This window comes from Primulina tabacum, chromosome 10 (assembly GCF_025594145.1).
Source record: "Primulina tabacum isolate GXHZ01 chromosome 10, ASM2559414v2, whole genome shotgun sequence".
In the NCBI taxonomy this organism is placed as follows: domain Eukaryota; kingdom Viridiplantae; phylum Streptophyta; class Magnoliopsida; order Lamiales; family Gesneriaceae; genus Primulina; species Primulina tabacum.
Window position 1 is genome coordinate 14,533,563 of NC_134559.1, and position 15,553 is coordinate 14,549,115.

A 15,553-nucleotide genomic window follows, 5' to 3' on the forward strand; every position below is an offset into this window, starting at 1 on the left:
TTTGGCAATTTTTAAAATGTGGTATTTTATTTCAAGTGAAGAAAATGACACTTTTAAATGATTTATGAAGTTTTAACATTTTAAAGCCTAATTTAAATATTAGGTGATTTTAAGATTTTAAACTTTTAAAGTTTATCAATTGTGGATTTTATTTTAATTAGGGGATTTTAGTAAATTTATTATGGGGTTAGAATTTTATTAACTTGATAATTGGTTTAACATTTTAATTGGCATGATTAATTAATTAATTAAACAAATTTTCCCTTGATTAAAACACACACCACACACATATATTCACGTATACACACACCACACACATAAATATTACTAGGTCAATTCCTTTACTCTATTATGGTAAGAGAATAAGAGAAGTTTTCTTGAAACTCTCTTTTAGCAGCCTCCATATCACCATCTTCCTCTCCAAATTTCCTTCAATAATCCTTCGTTGATTTAGCAGCAAAAATCGTGCCTCAAGTCGCCCGGATCATTTTCCGCATCGTGTCGCTTCGATATTCACCGTATCGTGTGTTTTAAAGATCAAAGGCATGTATATTCTTTCGTTTTATGCATCGATCTTGTCATAGTAGATATTTTGATGTATGTTATGCGTGAAAGTTTGATTATTATGAGCAAAGTATGAGAGATTATGCATTAAATCGATTTCTGAAACATTTTAGATCTCAAAAGAGGTTTTTGCTGTCATTTAGGTTCCTGTGTAATTTCGGTTCGTTTTCTTAAATTATGTTCAACATAAAAAACGTAGATCTTTTTGATACCTTCGATTTGATATAAAATTCGTAATTTTTGGACAAGAAACGAGTGAGTTATGGTTGTTTTTGTTTGACTGCTCAAACCTGCGATCTTATGAAAATGATGTTCATCATGTTTTGAAGTTTTTGAGTTGTAGGCTTTGTTGGGCACCGCCGAGCTTGTTTTACTGCATTTAGATATGTTATGGGATGTGTTTAGGTGTTATGTGGCGGTTCGTTTGGGTCGGGATTGGCTTGGGATGTAATAGAAGTCGTAGGAAGCAAAACGATGTCGAATTACGGGTTATTGTGGTATTGAAGTTGCTTGTCGATGATTGGGGACGTTTGGGGTGTTTGTATGGGTTTGAATCAAGGTAATAGCATCCTAGGATGAGTCTTGAGGTGTTGATTCATGGTCCTTAGGCTTGGGTTGGAAGAATGAATCATTAAGTTAGTGAATTTTCGTGAATTTTCATGTCCAGCATGTACCCGGACCCCTTCCCGGACCTTGACACGAAGTTCGTGTCCTTTTTCCTTCAAAAATACAAAATTTTCGTGCCTACCCGGACACGGGGCCCGTGTACCACCCTCTTAAAAAAAATTTAATTTTTTTATTATTATTATTTATTTTTTTTAGATTTGCTTCGGGGTTCTATATCATGGTTTAGTAGGATGGTTAAAATTTATTTATGTAAAAATTTAGGATTTGTTTTGGGGTTCTATATCTTGGCTTAGTACGATTATTAAACGAGGTCAAGTCCCGAGAGATTTAGAATGTCATAAGCTATTTATTTACTTCGGTTGTGAGCACGAGTACCTACGTCTAAGCTATGAAAGATAAGTGTTTGAACTCATGTTAGTATGTGGTAGCAGCGGCCCCAAGCGAGATCCAACAAATCCCTCACCGCCAAGTAAGTACGTTCGACGTGCAAAAGAAAAAATTTTAAGTTTTTGAGGTATGCTAAATGTCTCGTGACCAAATTATGAATGTGTTTGGAAGTCGGTGAACGTGGCCAAGGATCTCTCCACCCCGTTAAAGCATGAACGGGTTTAGATCAGGATTGGGAAGCGTTAAAGTATGAACGGGGACCAATCCACCGGTTAAAGCATGAACGGGGATCTCATGTATGTGGTAGTGGATCTTCCCTGTCAGCCCAGTACTGTGGTAGATTCTGATCAGGCGTATTTATGTATGGGTCACTTGCTTTGAAACATGCCTCTACGCAAAATGATGAAGTTTATGAATTTTCAAATATGCAAGCATGTTTAGGAAAAGTCTTATGATGATGGCACGTCTATGTTTATGTATGTATGCACAAGTTTCAAGTATGTTACGTTCAGGCTTTTAAGTATTCAAGTTCAAGTTTCAAGTAGGTACGCTCTATTTTAAAGTTACATGTGATTTTATTACGTATTACTCGTTACTCCCAGTTTATACATGTTGAGTCTTTAGACTCACTAGACTTGATCGATCCAGGTGATGATGCATTTGAGGAGACGAGGGGTTAGGACCAGTGAGCTGGCTTAGACTGAGTGGGAGGCTAAACCCGAGGACCACCATGTTTTTTTTAAGAATTTATGAAAGTTTCAAATACTCTGATTTTATGTTACTGTCATGATGCCTAGTCAAATGCTTTAGCAAAATTTTTAATTTCGAACGTTTGGTTGTGATGCCTAGTCAAATGCTTTAGCAAAATTTTTAATTTCGAACGTTTGGTTGCAGTTATTTTTTTTAGAACGGATTATGAATGATCGCAATTTGAAAGTTTATTTCATATTTAAGAAAATTTTTATTTTCCACAAATTTCAAGTAGTTTAAAAGTATGATACGTTACAGTTGGTAATAGAGCGGTGTTCTTGTAAAGGGTTATGTGTTCTGCCAGTTGCGAGAAGCTCACGAAGTCACACCTCAAGTCTGTAAGTTTTAAAGTTTTAAATTCTTTCATGTATTAAGCATCAAGTCACGATTTCAGCATGTATATGTTTTACGTTCAAATTTCGTGCATCCTACGATACTGATATTAGGTTATTGTATACTGGGTTATGTGTTGGGTAAATTTTAGAACGGTATGCCTCCTAGAAGTTTGGTTGCCCGTGGAGCAACGGATGAGGACAGAGAGGCTTGTGATGGGGAGAGGGCCACTCCTCCTCGCCCACCGCCAGATATGCTAGCACAGATGTTTGCAGGTATGACTCAGTTCTTCGCACAGTTTGCGGGGAACAATGCTACAGTGGACACAGAGGCAGTGTATGAGAGGTTTAGGAGGATGGATCCGAAAGAGTTCTCGGGAACTACTGACCCGATGGTGGCTGAGGGATGGATTAAATCCATCGAGGTGATTTTTGATTTCATGGAGCTGCAGGATGCAGACAGGGTCAGGTGTGCCACATTCCTTCTATCAGGAGACGCCAGGCTTTGGTGGGAAAGTGCATCAGTGTCAGTGAACTTGCAAACACTGACGTGGAATGGGTTCAAAGAAGTTTTCTACTCCAAGTACTTCACTGATGAAGTACGATACAGACTGACCAGGGAGTTTATAACGCTGCGACATGGAGACAGCAGCGTAGCAGAGTTTGTGAGGAAGTTCGAGAGGGGGTGTCACTTTGTGCCCCTAATTGCAAATGATGCCCGGGAGAAGCTGAGGCATTTTATTGATGGGTTACGGCCGATCTTGCGCCGTGATGTGAGGGTTGATGGTCCGACTTCCTATACCGTTGCCGTATCTAGAGCCTTGGCGGCAGAGCAGGACCAAAGAGACATCGAGAATGATAGACAGAGCAAGAGGCCCTATTAGGCACCTCAACAGCAGCGACCCAAGTTTAAGAGACCTTTCCAGGGACAGCAGGGGAAGAGGCCATTTCAGTGACCGTCGAAGGGCAAGGGTCCTATCCCTCAGCAGAAGGCTCCTCAGAGGCCTGGTAATTTCCCGGTGTGCCCGAAGTGTAATCGCCAACATCCGGGACAGTGTTTGTGGGGATCAGGGCAAATGCTTTAAATGTGGAGCCAGTTACCACATGTTGAAGGACTGCCCACAGTGGATGCAGCCGACCTAGGGAAGGGTGACTCAGGGAAGGGTGTTCGCCATGCATGCTCAGAAGGCGGACCCAGACACGACCTTGTTGACTGGTAACTTATTTAATGCAGCACAATATTAGTTTTGCCATTCATGTTTTGAATTTTATTTTTGGGATTATTACTGTGCTAGTAGTATTTTGGGTGACTTGGGTAGAGATTTTTCTGCTGTGCTTGAGGTTAAGATTAGAATTTTTGGGATATAAGTTTTTGTGTTGTACCAACGTCTCTCAGGAAATATTTTCAAAAAGAGAGTAGCCACAAATGCCTTGATAGATTCAGGGGCCACCCACTCTTTTATTTCAGAGACGTTCGCTAATCATCTAAACGTCAAGTCTATTGGACTCGACGTGAGCTATACAGTGACAATACCATTAGGGGAAGAATTATCAACTACTAGCGTGGTCAGAAACATCGATCTAGAACTGTAGGGCCACCTAGTGTATGTCGATTTGATTGTGCTGCCAATGCCAGAGTTTGATATTATTTTGGGAATGGACTGGCTGACGAAGAACAAAGTTCTTATTGATTTCCAGAAGAGGTCAGTGTTGGTAAGACCGTTGGGCATGGAGCAGTTTCTCTTTGAGCTAGCTAGATGGATGAGTTTCCATCGCATGATCTTTTGCATGAAGGTGCGGAGACTTATGCACAAGGGTTGTCATGCTTTCTTGGCCAGCATTGTTTCTGCACCTGATGTAACCACTCCGTCATTATCTGATGTACCAGTAGTCAGAGAATTTCCTGACGTCTTTCCAGATGACGTCACAGGCCTTCCACTAGGGAGAGAGGTGGAGTTCGCCTTAGAGATTGGCAAGAACCTTTAGTCATGGTAAGCATACAGTACGGTCTCTTCAATACATATATCCCGATCGAATCTGCAACTATTGGTATATCGAGAGTTGTATATGAATTCGATAACGATGCGATTTATCTTTGAGTAATAATAGTGGCATGGCATGTGCAACTTGGAAAACACCTTTCCCTAAAGCACATTTCTTGCTCTGGCCAGAGACTCCTTGCACAATTAACTCATCAGAGCACATAGGATATCTTCACCCATAGGCGAACGGTGAATCCTCGACAACAATGCATTTGCTCCTACGTATTTCGAAACTACACCCAACCTCGCCATCTGATGACCCTCGATGGAGTCGGTAAACTGATCAAAGTGCATGCTATTACATATAGCCCTTACATTGTCCCGGGTCAAAGGACTAATGGTGTACAACCATAACTGCGGACTATTCCACTCGATAAGTGGGACCACTTAGATAGTCCGAGGGAGGGTTGTTCAGTGCATCATCATATGATCACCCATCTGTGTGAATTGACATCTCCATGCCCTTGCCAATGAAACATGGCGTTTACACCACAAATGCTATTGTCAAACTCGAGCGACCTTTATCCTTATTTTAGGCGGCTGATTTGACTAGGAACCTGTTTAGAATATACGGTACACTTCCTAATGAGTTTCATGATCTTACGTTGCGACGCAGACCTCATGGTACCTATTGTATATTCAAGGACTTTATCTATGCAGGTTGCATGGGTATATGATGAAACTTAAAATTAATAATTTATTATATGTTAAAACCTGTATTTTAAAATTTAAGTTTCATTAAAATTATAAAATTATGTTATTTTAGTATTGTTTGTTTATATTTAATTGTCTTACTAAATATGTTTTATTTTCAGGTTTTCTACGTGTTGGTAAAATAATGATAACTCAAGCTAGAAAATTCAAATGGAGGTGACTCAAACATGTTTGGAATTCTTGAGAAATTATCTACAACTTTGCAGAAGACATGATTGCCTAAAAAGTTCATTAAGATGATCAAATTGTGCAAATATCAAAAGGAAGACAAATTTATTTTTACTATGACCAGCATATAATAAAAAAAACTTAACTATTTCAATATTTAACCAAATGAGGTGAACCAAGTGGCCAAATTTATCTACAGACAATTCCCCACATGTGTTGCCGTTTTGAGCAGAGTCAAATTCGGTGATTAAAGTTGTGGAACGAAGCATTGAAAGAAGGGACATGGAATTGAACTTGGAGGAGACAAAGAATACTATTGCAACTACATGGCATTAATAAAAATTTTGACCCTTTCTCTCATTTGGCCTATAAATAGAGGTCCTGTGCTAGCTTGAGAATCATTCTATCTCATTGTAAAATATAATGTGAGTGTGTATCAAAGTTCTAAGTTCCAATATTTTTTTTCATGTTCTCAACTATGAGTGATATTTTAGTGTTGATCAAAAGTAAGCTTATGGCAAGCTAAATCTATTATGTCAAGGTGAAGAGGATGCATTCTTGGTGAAGTAAGATTGTTTATATTTTGTATATTCTTTATTTATTTCTTTTCATTTAGCTAACTTATTTTTATTGTAGGTTTAAAAATGAATTATTTGTTGTTATCAATTTACATCAAATGCTTGATATCGTTAAAGTGGTTATCTTGATTTGTTGTTTAATTTTGATACAATAAATATTTCATCACTTATTATTATATATATATATATATATATAATATCATAATATTTCATTTAGACGATAGCGTGGCTCTGCCGGTTGTTCTAAATGAAATATTATGATTTAATACTACCATCTAACAATCTAACATTTACTTTATCGCAACTAACTTTTATTTTTCGCATCTAATTTTTACTTTCTCGCAACTAACTTTTACTTTTCCGCAACTAACATTTATTTTATCGCAACTAACTTTTACTTTACCACAACTAACTTATTAAATCAATATATTTTATTTAGGCAATAGCGTGGCTCTGCTGGTTGTTCTAAATGAAATATAATGATTTAATTTAACATTTATTTATATAGTTATAATTATAATCATAGGTACCATATATAAAATATCGGTTAATTCGGTATTTTCTATAGTGGGAACTATATTATATTATATGTGTGTTTAATTTTCTTGGAACCATTATTTATGGTGGTTTCTTTTGTTTTACTTTTAGTTAAACAATAATACATAAACCAAGAATAAATCCTCAAGCCTTGACAAAATTTATAATTTGTAAACTTCATTCTTGCATTTGGTAATCTATAAATTAATAAATTTAAACTCAAAATAACCTCTCTGTCTCGTACTTATGAAATATATTACTTGCAGACAACCTACACTTGGGTGAATTATTATTTAAGTAGTAGCAAGTTTTTGGCGCCGTTGCCAGGGAGGTATAAATTAAGTTTATATTTGTTAATTATGTTTTATTTATAAGTATTGTGTTGTTTTTTTGTATGAGTATTTGGAGTTGGAAAAAAAGTGGTAGACTTATTCGAGTATCTGAAAATAATTTAAACATGGATGATAATTCAAATAATCAAGATAATGATGATGATAATAATAATAATAATAATAATAATAATAATCAAGAACATTATCAATTAAGAACACTTAGGCACCATATGAACCCTATTAGAACTAGTGCCCCATCTTCTTTAGTTTTTCCTCCTGATGCATCTAATTTCAACTTCAAACCTCAAATTATTCAACTTTTACCAAATTTTCATGGCTTAGATTCTGAAAATCCATATTTGCATCTAAGAGAATTTGAGGAAGTTTGTAACACTTATAATGATCAAAATTGTAGCATGGATATAGTTCGATTAAAGCTTTTCCCTTTTTCTTTAAAAGATAAAGCTAAAACATGGCTACAAAATTTAAGATCAAGTTCAATTAGATCATGGGAAGAAATGCAACAACAATTTCTCAAAAAGTTTTTCCCTTCCCATAGAACAAACTCTTTTAAAAGATAAATTACAAATTTTTCTCAAAAACAAGGAGAAACGTTTTATCAATGTTGGGATAGATATAAAGAATTACTTAATACATGCCCTCATCATGGTTTTGAAACATGGAGAATAGTTTCTCACTTTTATGAAGGTCTAATACCTAAAGATAGGCAAATGATAGAATTCATGCGTAATGGAACTTTTGAAGATAAAAACCCAAATGAAGCTATGAAATATTTGGATTCATTAGCAGAAAATGCTCAAAATTGGGATAATATAGGCACAATAGAACCACCAACAACTAAAAACAATAATTCAACAAATGGGGGTGGTATCTATAATCTTAAAGATGATATAGATATTCAAGTTAAACTTGCATCTTTAGCAAGAAAAATTGAGTCATTAGAAATGAAAAAGAGTGGTCAATTAAAAAGTATTCAAGAAATTGTTTGTCATATATGTGATACACATGATTATGCTACAAAAGATTGTCCAACATTACCTTTATTTAAAGAATGTCTCCATGAACAAGCAAATTATGTTAACAATTATAAAAAAACAATACTAGATCCTTTTTCACCATCATATAATCCTGGATGGAAAAATCATCCTAATTTTAGTTCGAGGAATGATAATAATGCACAACCGTCACAACAATATTTTCAAAATAACCAAAATCATCAAGGTTAAATTCCTTATGTTACACCTCCAAGAAAAAACTTTGAAGATGTAATTCATGCATTTATCCAAAAGCAAGAGTCTATCAATATTCAAAACAGTCAATCTATGAGTGATTTGAAAGAAACTCTTGCAAAATTTGCATCTGCACTTAATATTCATGAAAAAGGAAAATTTCCATCTCAACCTCAACCTAATCCTAAAAATCAAAATCAAGAATTAAAAAATGAAAAAATTGATCAAATAAAATCTGTTATTACCCTTAGAAGTGATAAAATAGTTAATGATCCATATAGTAATATAAACAAGGATCATTTAAAATCAAAGAGTGAGGATGATAATCCTGATACTTTTGAGAATGATGATACCTTAAATTTTAAGAATAATATGGTGAATGATAAATCATCTGAAATAGTAAATAAGTCAAATAAACCTCCACCATTTCCTCATGCATTAACAAATCATAAAAAACAAAAAGTGATTCTGATATCTATGAAGTTTTTAAACAAGTGAAGATAAATATTCCATTATTAGATGCTATTAAACAAGTACATTCTTATGCAAAAATTTTAAAAGACTTATGTACTGTAAAGAGAAAATTGCATGTGAAGAAAAAAGCATTCTTGGCTGAACAAGTAAGTTCTATTCTTCAAAATAATTCTAGTTTAAAATATAAAGATCCTGATTGTCCAACAATTTCATGTATTATTGGAGAAAATAAAATTAAAAATGCTTTGTTGGATTTGGGAGCAAGTGTGAATTTACTTCCTTATTCAGTTTATGAAAAACTTAATTTAGGAGAATTAAAACCCACTTCTGTTACTCTCTTACTGGCGGATAGGTCAATCAAAATACCTAGAGGTATTGTAGAAGATGTGTTGGTTCAAGTTGATAAATTCATATATCCTGTAGATTTTATTGTTTTGGATACACAACCAATAGAAGTACATAATGAAATTCCAGTAATATTGGGACGACCATTTCTAGCAACTTCAAATGCTTTAATTAATTGTCGAAATGGAATAATGAAATTGTCTTTTGGAAATATGACTCTAGAACTTAATGTGTTCAATTTATGTAAACAACCAAGTATTAATGAAAATGAATATGATAATGAAATTGAAACAGTTGTGGAAGAAAATATACAAGAAGAAAACTTAAATCAACAATCTGAAGTTTTTTCAATAGAAAGTTTTGAGTCTAAAAATAATTTTAAAGAAGATGATAATACAAAACTTGAATTAAAAGTTTTACCATTAGAATTGAAATATGTATTTCTTGGTGAAAATAAAACATTTCCTGTTGTAATTTCTTCCACTCTTTTGCCAAATCAAGAAGAAGATTTGATTAAATTACTTAAAAAATATAAAAATGCAATTGGATGGACTTTGAAAGATATAAAAAGTATGAATCCTTTAATTTGTACACATAAAATTCACTTGGAAGAAAATGCTAAAACATATCAACAACCACAAAGAAGGTTAAATCCATATACGAAGGAAGTTGTTAAGAATGAAGTATTAAAACTATTAGACGCTGGAATTATCTATCCAATTTCAGATAATAAATGGGTAAGTCCAACACAAGTAGTACCTGAAAAGTCCGGCATCACTGTTATAAAAAATGAAAAGGGAGAGTTATTACAAGCTAGGATTCCATCTAGTTGGCGTATGTGTATTGATTATAGAAAATTAAATGATGTAACTAGAAAAGATCATTTCCCACTACCATTTTTAGATCAAATTCTAGAAAAAGTAGCAGGAAATTCTTATTACTGTTTTCTTGATGGGTATTCGGGGTATTATCAAATACCTATATCATTAGAAGATCAAGAAAAAACTACTTTTACTTGTCCTTTCAGAACTTTTGCATTTAAAAGAATGCCATTTGATTTATGTAATGCTCCGGCTACTTTTCAAATATGCATGTTAAGTATTTTCAGTGATATGATTGAAGAATATGTAGAAGTTTTTATGGATGATATAACTGTTTTTGGAAACTCATTTGAAAATTGTCTTAAAAATCTAGAAGAAGTATTAAAAAGATGTGAAAAAAAATCTTGTTTTAAATTGAGAAAAATGTCATTATATGGTTAAATCTGGGATTTTTTTAGGACATGTGATATCTGAAAAAGGAATTGAAGTTGACTAAAGCCAAAGTTGATGTTATTGCTAATTTAACATCACCAAAAACGATCAAAGAAGTTCGATCATTCTTGGGTCATGTAGGATTTTATAGAAGGTTTATAAAAAATTTCAGCATAATATCTAAACCAATTTCAAATCTTTTAACAAAAGATACACAATTTGAATGGACTCAGAAATGTGAAAATGCTTTTTAAAAAATTATTAATCTTTTAGTTACATCACTTATTTTACAACCTCCAGATTGGTCTTTACCATTTGAATTAATGTGTGATGCAAGTGATTATGCTATAGGAGCTGTGTTAGGACAAAGAAAAGAAGGAAAACCTTATACAATCTATTATGCTAGTAGAACCTTAAATAGTGCCCAAATAAATTATTCAACTACTGAAAAATAATTACTTTCAGTAGTATTTGCATTAGATAAGTTTCGATCTTATTTAATTGGTTCTACTACTATTGTTTACACCGATCATTCTGCCATAAAATATTTATCAAATAAACAAGATGCTAAGCCAAGATTAATACGGTTGATTTTATTGTTACAAGAATTTGATATTATAATTAAAGATAAAAAAAGAAAAGAAAATGTTGTAGCCGATTATTTATCTAGAATAATGACTGAATCATCTCATAATGAAATACCAATAAATGAAAATTTTCCAGATGATCAGTTGTTTTATGCTACTATTATGCCCTGGTTTGCTAACATTGTAAATTTTCTTGTGACAAATAAAATGCCTTCTCATTGGAATTCACAGGATAAGAATAAATTCTCGATAGAAGTTAAAAAATTTTATTGGGATGATCCTTACTTATTTAAGTATTGTCCTGACCAAATTTTTCGACGATGCATACCGACAATGAAGTAAGTAATGTTATTAAATTTTGTCATTCTGAAGCATGTGGAGGTCATTTTTCATCCAATAAAACAGCTACAAAAATCTTACAATGTGGATTTTATTGGCCGTCTTTATTCAAAGATACGCATTTATTTTGCAAATCTTGTGAAAACTGTCAGAAGATAGGATCAATTTCAAAACGAAACATGATGCCTTTAAATCCAATCATAATTATTGAAATATTTGATAGTTGGGGGATAGATTTTATAGGGTCCATTTCCATTATCTTTTGGATATACGTACATTTTAGTCGCTGTTGATTATGTTTCAAAATGGATTGAATCAATTACATGTAGAACTAATGATCATAAAGTTGTTATAAAATTTTTAAAAGAAAATATTTTTAGCCGATTTGGAATACCTAGAGCAATAATTAGTGATGTGGGAAGCCATTTAATAAATAAATCGTTTTCTTCTTTGTTAAGAAAATATGGCATTACACATAAAGTTTCTACCCCATATCATCCTCAAAGTAATGATCAAGTTGAACTTGCAAATAGAGAAATAAAACAAATTTTAGAAAAAACAGTTAATCCAAATCGAAAAGATTGGTCTTTAAGATTAACTGATGCATTACGGGCATATAGAACTGCATTTAAAACATCATTAGGGATGTCACCATATAGATTAGTTTTTGGTAAACATTGTCATTTACCGGTTGAACTTGAACATAAAGCTTATTGGGCAATTAAAGCATTTAATATTAATTTAGATGCATCATCTAAATAAATGAACTTGAAGAATTAAGAAATGATGCATATGAAAATTCAAAGATTTATAAAGATAAAACTAAAGCCTTTCATGATAAAAATATTATGAAAAACTCATTTGAAATTGGACAAAAAGTTTTGCTTTATAATTCTCGTTTGCATTTATTTTAAGGTAAACTAAGATCGAGGTGGTCAGGACCATTTATAGTTAAATTTGTTTATCCTCATGGTGCTGTTGATATTGAAAATCCTAAAAATAATGACGTGTTTAAAGTTAATGGGCAAAGACTTAAGCCTTTTATAGAAAATGAAATTCTTAATAATGAGTTTATGCCTTTATATGATCCACAATAGTTGTTTGATATTTTCATTTTGTTTTGCAGATTCTAGTTCATTTCCCGGTTAAGTGGCGGATAATGGTACTCCGTGACTGTTTAAGTCGGTTTCTTCAGTTTTCCCAAAATAATTGAAATATATATAATAATAATAATATGGATGCGTGTATTATGAATCTTCGTAAATATTTTGCTTGTTTACCTGATAATACTGTTGAAAAAAATTTATAAAGCTAGATGTGAGCGGCTAAGGTTGATGATGTCATATGGCATACCGAATGATGTCCGTTTGATAATTGAAGCAAAAGATCGATTGGTTGGGGAAGCAAGTGAATTAATAATAAGACATATGCCAGGATTTGGTAAAAGCACATATGTCAAAAAGCGAAGAGCTAAACGTACATGTGGATGTCATAAATGTGCAAGGTGGACTTGTAAGGGAAAATGCAAAAATGTTGGAATGACATCAATGAATAGAGAAGATAAAATTTTATTCATTAAGAATGGTCTGAGTAAAGAGCCTTTGGATAATTTTCTAGAGGTTCTTGATACGCATTCTAGTGGGTACGTGCAAAATGAACTTCTTAAACTATGGTGGCAATTTCAACAGGAGGAATATCAATATGGACGGTGGAATCGGCCTTACAAAGATCCTACTGTAGTAACGCATATCTATTTAGATAAATAAATATATATACACAATTTCGTCTTGGGAATCTGACGTTAAAAGAACATGTTTGCCAATTTATAAGAAAATTGAATGGGAAGCATATCCTCGACTCATAGAAGGCGTTGATGCCGTTACTGAACGTAAAATCAGAGGAAGATGTGAGCCACAATCACAACTACGCTGATATATTTGTTTTAATTTTGTCATTTTTATTTTCTTTTAATAATAATAATTTCCTGTTCAAATATTGACTTTTGGCATGTTATACTTATAAATTCATATGCTGTGATCTAACAATTACAAAAAAACATATTTCTCAACATGTCAACGTCCACGGTAAGTAAAATCAAAAATATTTGTGTATTTTGTGGATCTAGTGCAGGAAAAGATTCAATTTATGAAGAAGTAGCAGAAAATCTTGGAATAACACTTGCTAAAAAAAAGATTCATTTGGTATATGGTGGTGGTGAAGTTGGCCTCATGGGAAAAGTTGCAAAAGCTGCGCATGCAGGTGGAAGTGAAGTTTTAGGCATTATTCCGATTACCTTAGCCAATCTTACAGGACCAACAATAGGAGAAGAAATGAAAGTGGACAACATGTATGAACGAATTACTCAAATGATTGAACATTCAGATGCTTTCATTGCTTTGCCAAGAGGTTTCGGTACTTTGGAAGAAATATTTTATACTGTTTGTTGGGCACAATTAAATATTCACAATAAGCCAATTGATTTGTTAAATGTTAACAATTATTATGATAAACTATTATCGTTTCTTGATTATGTTGTGGAACAGAGATTTATTTCATTAGCTTCGTGAAGGATGTTAGTTTCTGCTATAAGTGAAGGTGAACTTATTGATTTACTGCAAGGATTTAGTCATGAACCAGATCCAACCTTATCTCAACTTAATTGGCCAACATCCAAAAGTAAGAAAAGAAAATTCACGTGATGCTAAACTTGTGATTCAACGGTACGTTTTAATGTTTTTCTTTAAGGTATGAATAATTTCTTCTTCTTCTCCTCTTAGTTTTTTTTATATAAAAATTAAAATATATACTTATATATAGTAATAATAATAATAATTTTTAGTTCAATGTCGAGTAAGGTGTCAGTAAAATGCACCTGAGACGCATTAGTTAATAATTATTGAAAAATCACAATACACTGGATTTTAATATTCATTATATTCAAAATACAGACTAAAAGAAAAATTAGTTTTTCATATGTACCAATTTATATATATATTTTGATCAATTAATATAAAATATATAATAGATGTGTTCATATATATATATATATATATATATATATAATTGTATGTGTTTTCAAATAAAATAATTTCTAAAATTTTTATGAGAATATAGTTAAAAGATATGGTTTGTATGGTTGTTAACATGTATAATTGAAAGAATTCTTTTGTAAAAGTATAATATATACTCACACATCTTTTGTGAGTGAGTGGTGAGAAATGAGAAAACCATTAATAAACTTTTATTGATTATTAAAAAATGGTTAATTACAAGAATATAACTCCCCTAAAAAAAATATTTATTGAAAAAAAAAAGAAGTAAATATATAACGGACTGCAAAATACTTTATTCATTGTAATTTTTTTAGATTTGATTGATGTACTATCAATGTGTTCTAAAAACATCAATATTGTGTTCAAAAAAAAAAAACAAAAAAAAAAAAAAAAAACAAACAAACAAAAAGATTTGTTTGTGCTAGATAAGTTTCAAAGGTAGTTGGATGTATCCGTTATATAAATGTTTATATATATACATATATATATACATATATATATAGATATATATATTTATGGTAGAATATTTGGATAAAAAATTTTATGTTATTGTAAAATTTTGCAGTCACGTTATTTAAAAAAAAACAATAAAAAAAAAGAAAAAGATGGGGATTTTATTCTTTGTAAATTTTCCTATTTTGTTTTCAATATTAGTTTAATTAATTATCTGCTTTAATACTTAGCCTTTTTCAATAAGAGTTAATATTCATTCCAACTCCATGAGTGAAAACTAGCTATTCCTTAAACATTTTGACCTGAAAGAATATATGGAGTTGAGGCTTTTACAATAATATTCTTGATATTATACATGTTATGGTGGGTGGTGTCAATTATCTTTTTGACTATATTATTATAAAAAATTTAGAAATTTTTTTTAAAAAAAAATATATATATATATTGATACTTTATATATAAGAATAATAATAAAAACACATTTAATTATATATTATTATATTAAACGAAAATATATATATATATATAAATCGGTATATGATTTTGTTTTTAATAAATATGTTTGTATTTGAATATATAAAAGGAATAAAGAATCTAGGTTGTGATTTTCCGATAAAGTTTATTACTAAGGGACTAGTAATAAGATAGTGTGGGGGTGTGATGAAACTTAAAATTAATAATATGTTAAAACCTATATTTTAAAATTTAAGTTTCATCAAAATTATAAAATTATGTTATTTTAGTATTGTTTGTTTATATTTAATTGTC

The 15,553-nt window shown here is 31.9% G+C and overlaps 1 non-coding gene across 1 annotated transcript; it reads right to left on the reverse strand.

Annotated features, from left to right (window-relative positions):
• Positions 1-7,593: 7,593 nt before the first annotated feature.
• LOC142512994 (small nucleolar RNA R71) lies at positions 7,594-7,704 on the reverse strand. The gene has a single exon (XR_012808964.1). It is a non-coding gene; the product is annotated as a small nucleolar RNA R71 (small nucleolar RNA).
• Positions 7,705-15,553: the final 7,849 nt, after the last annotated feature.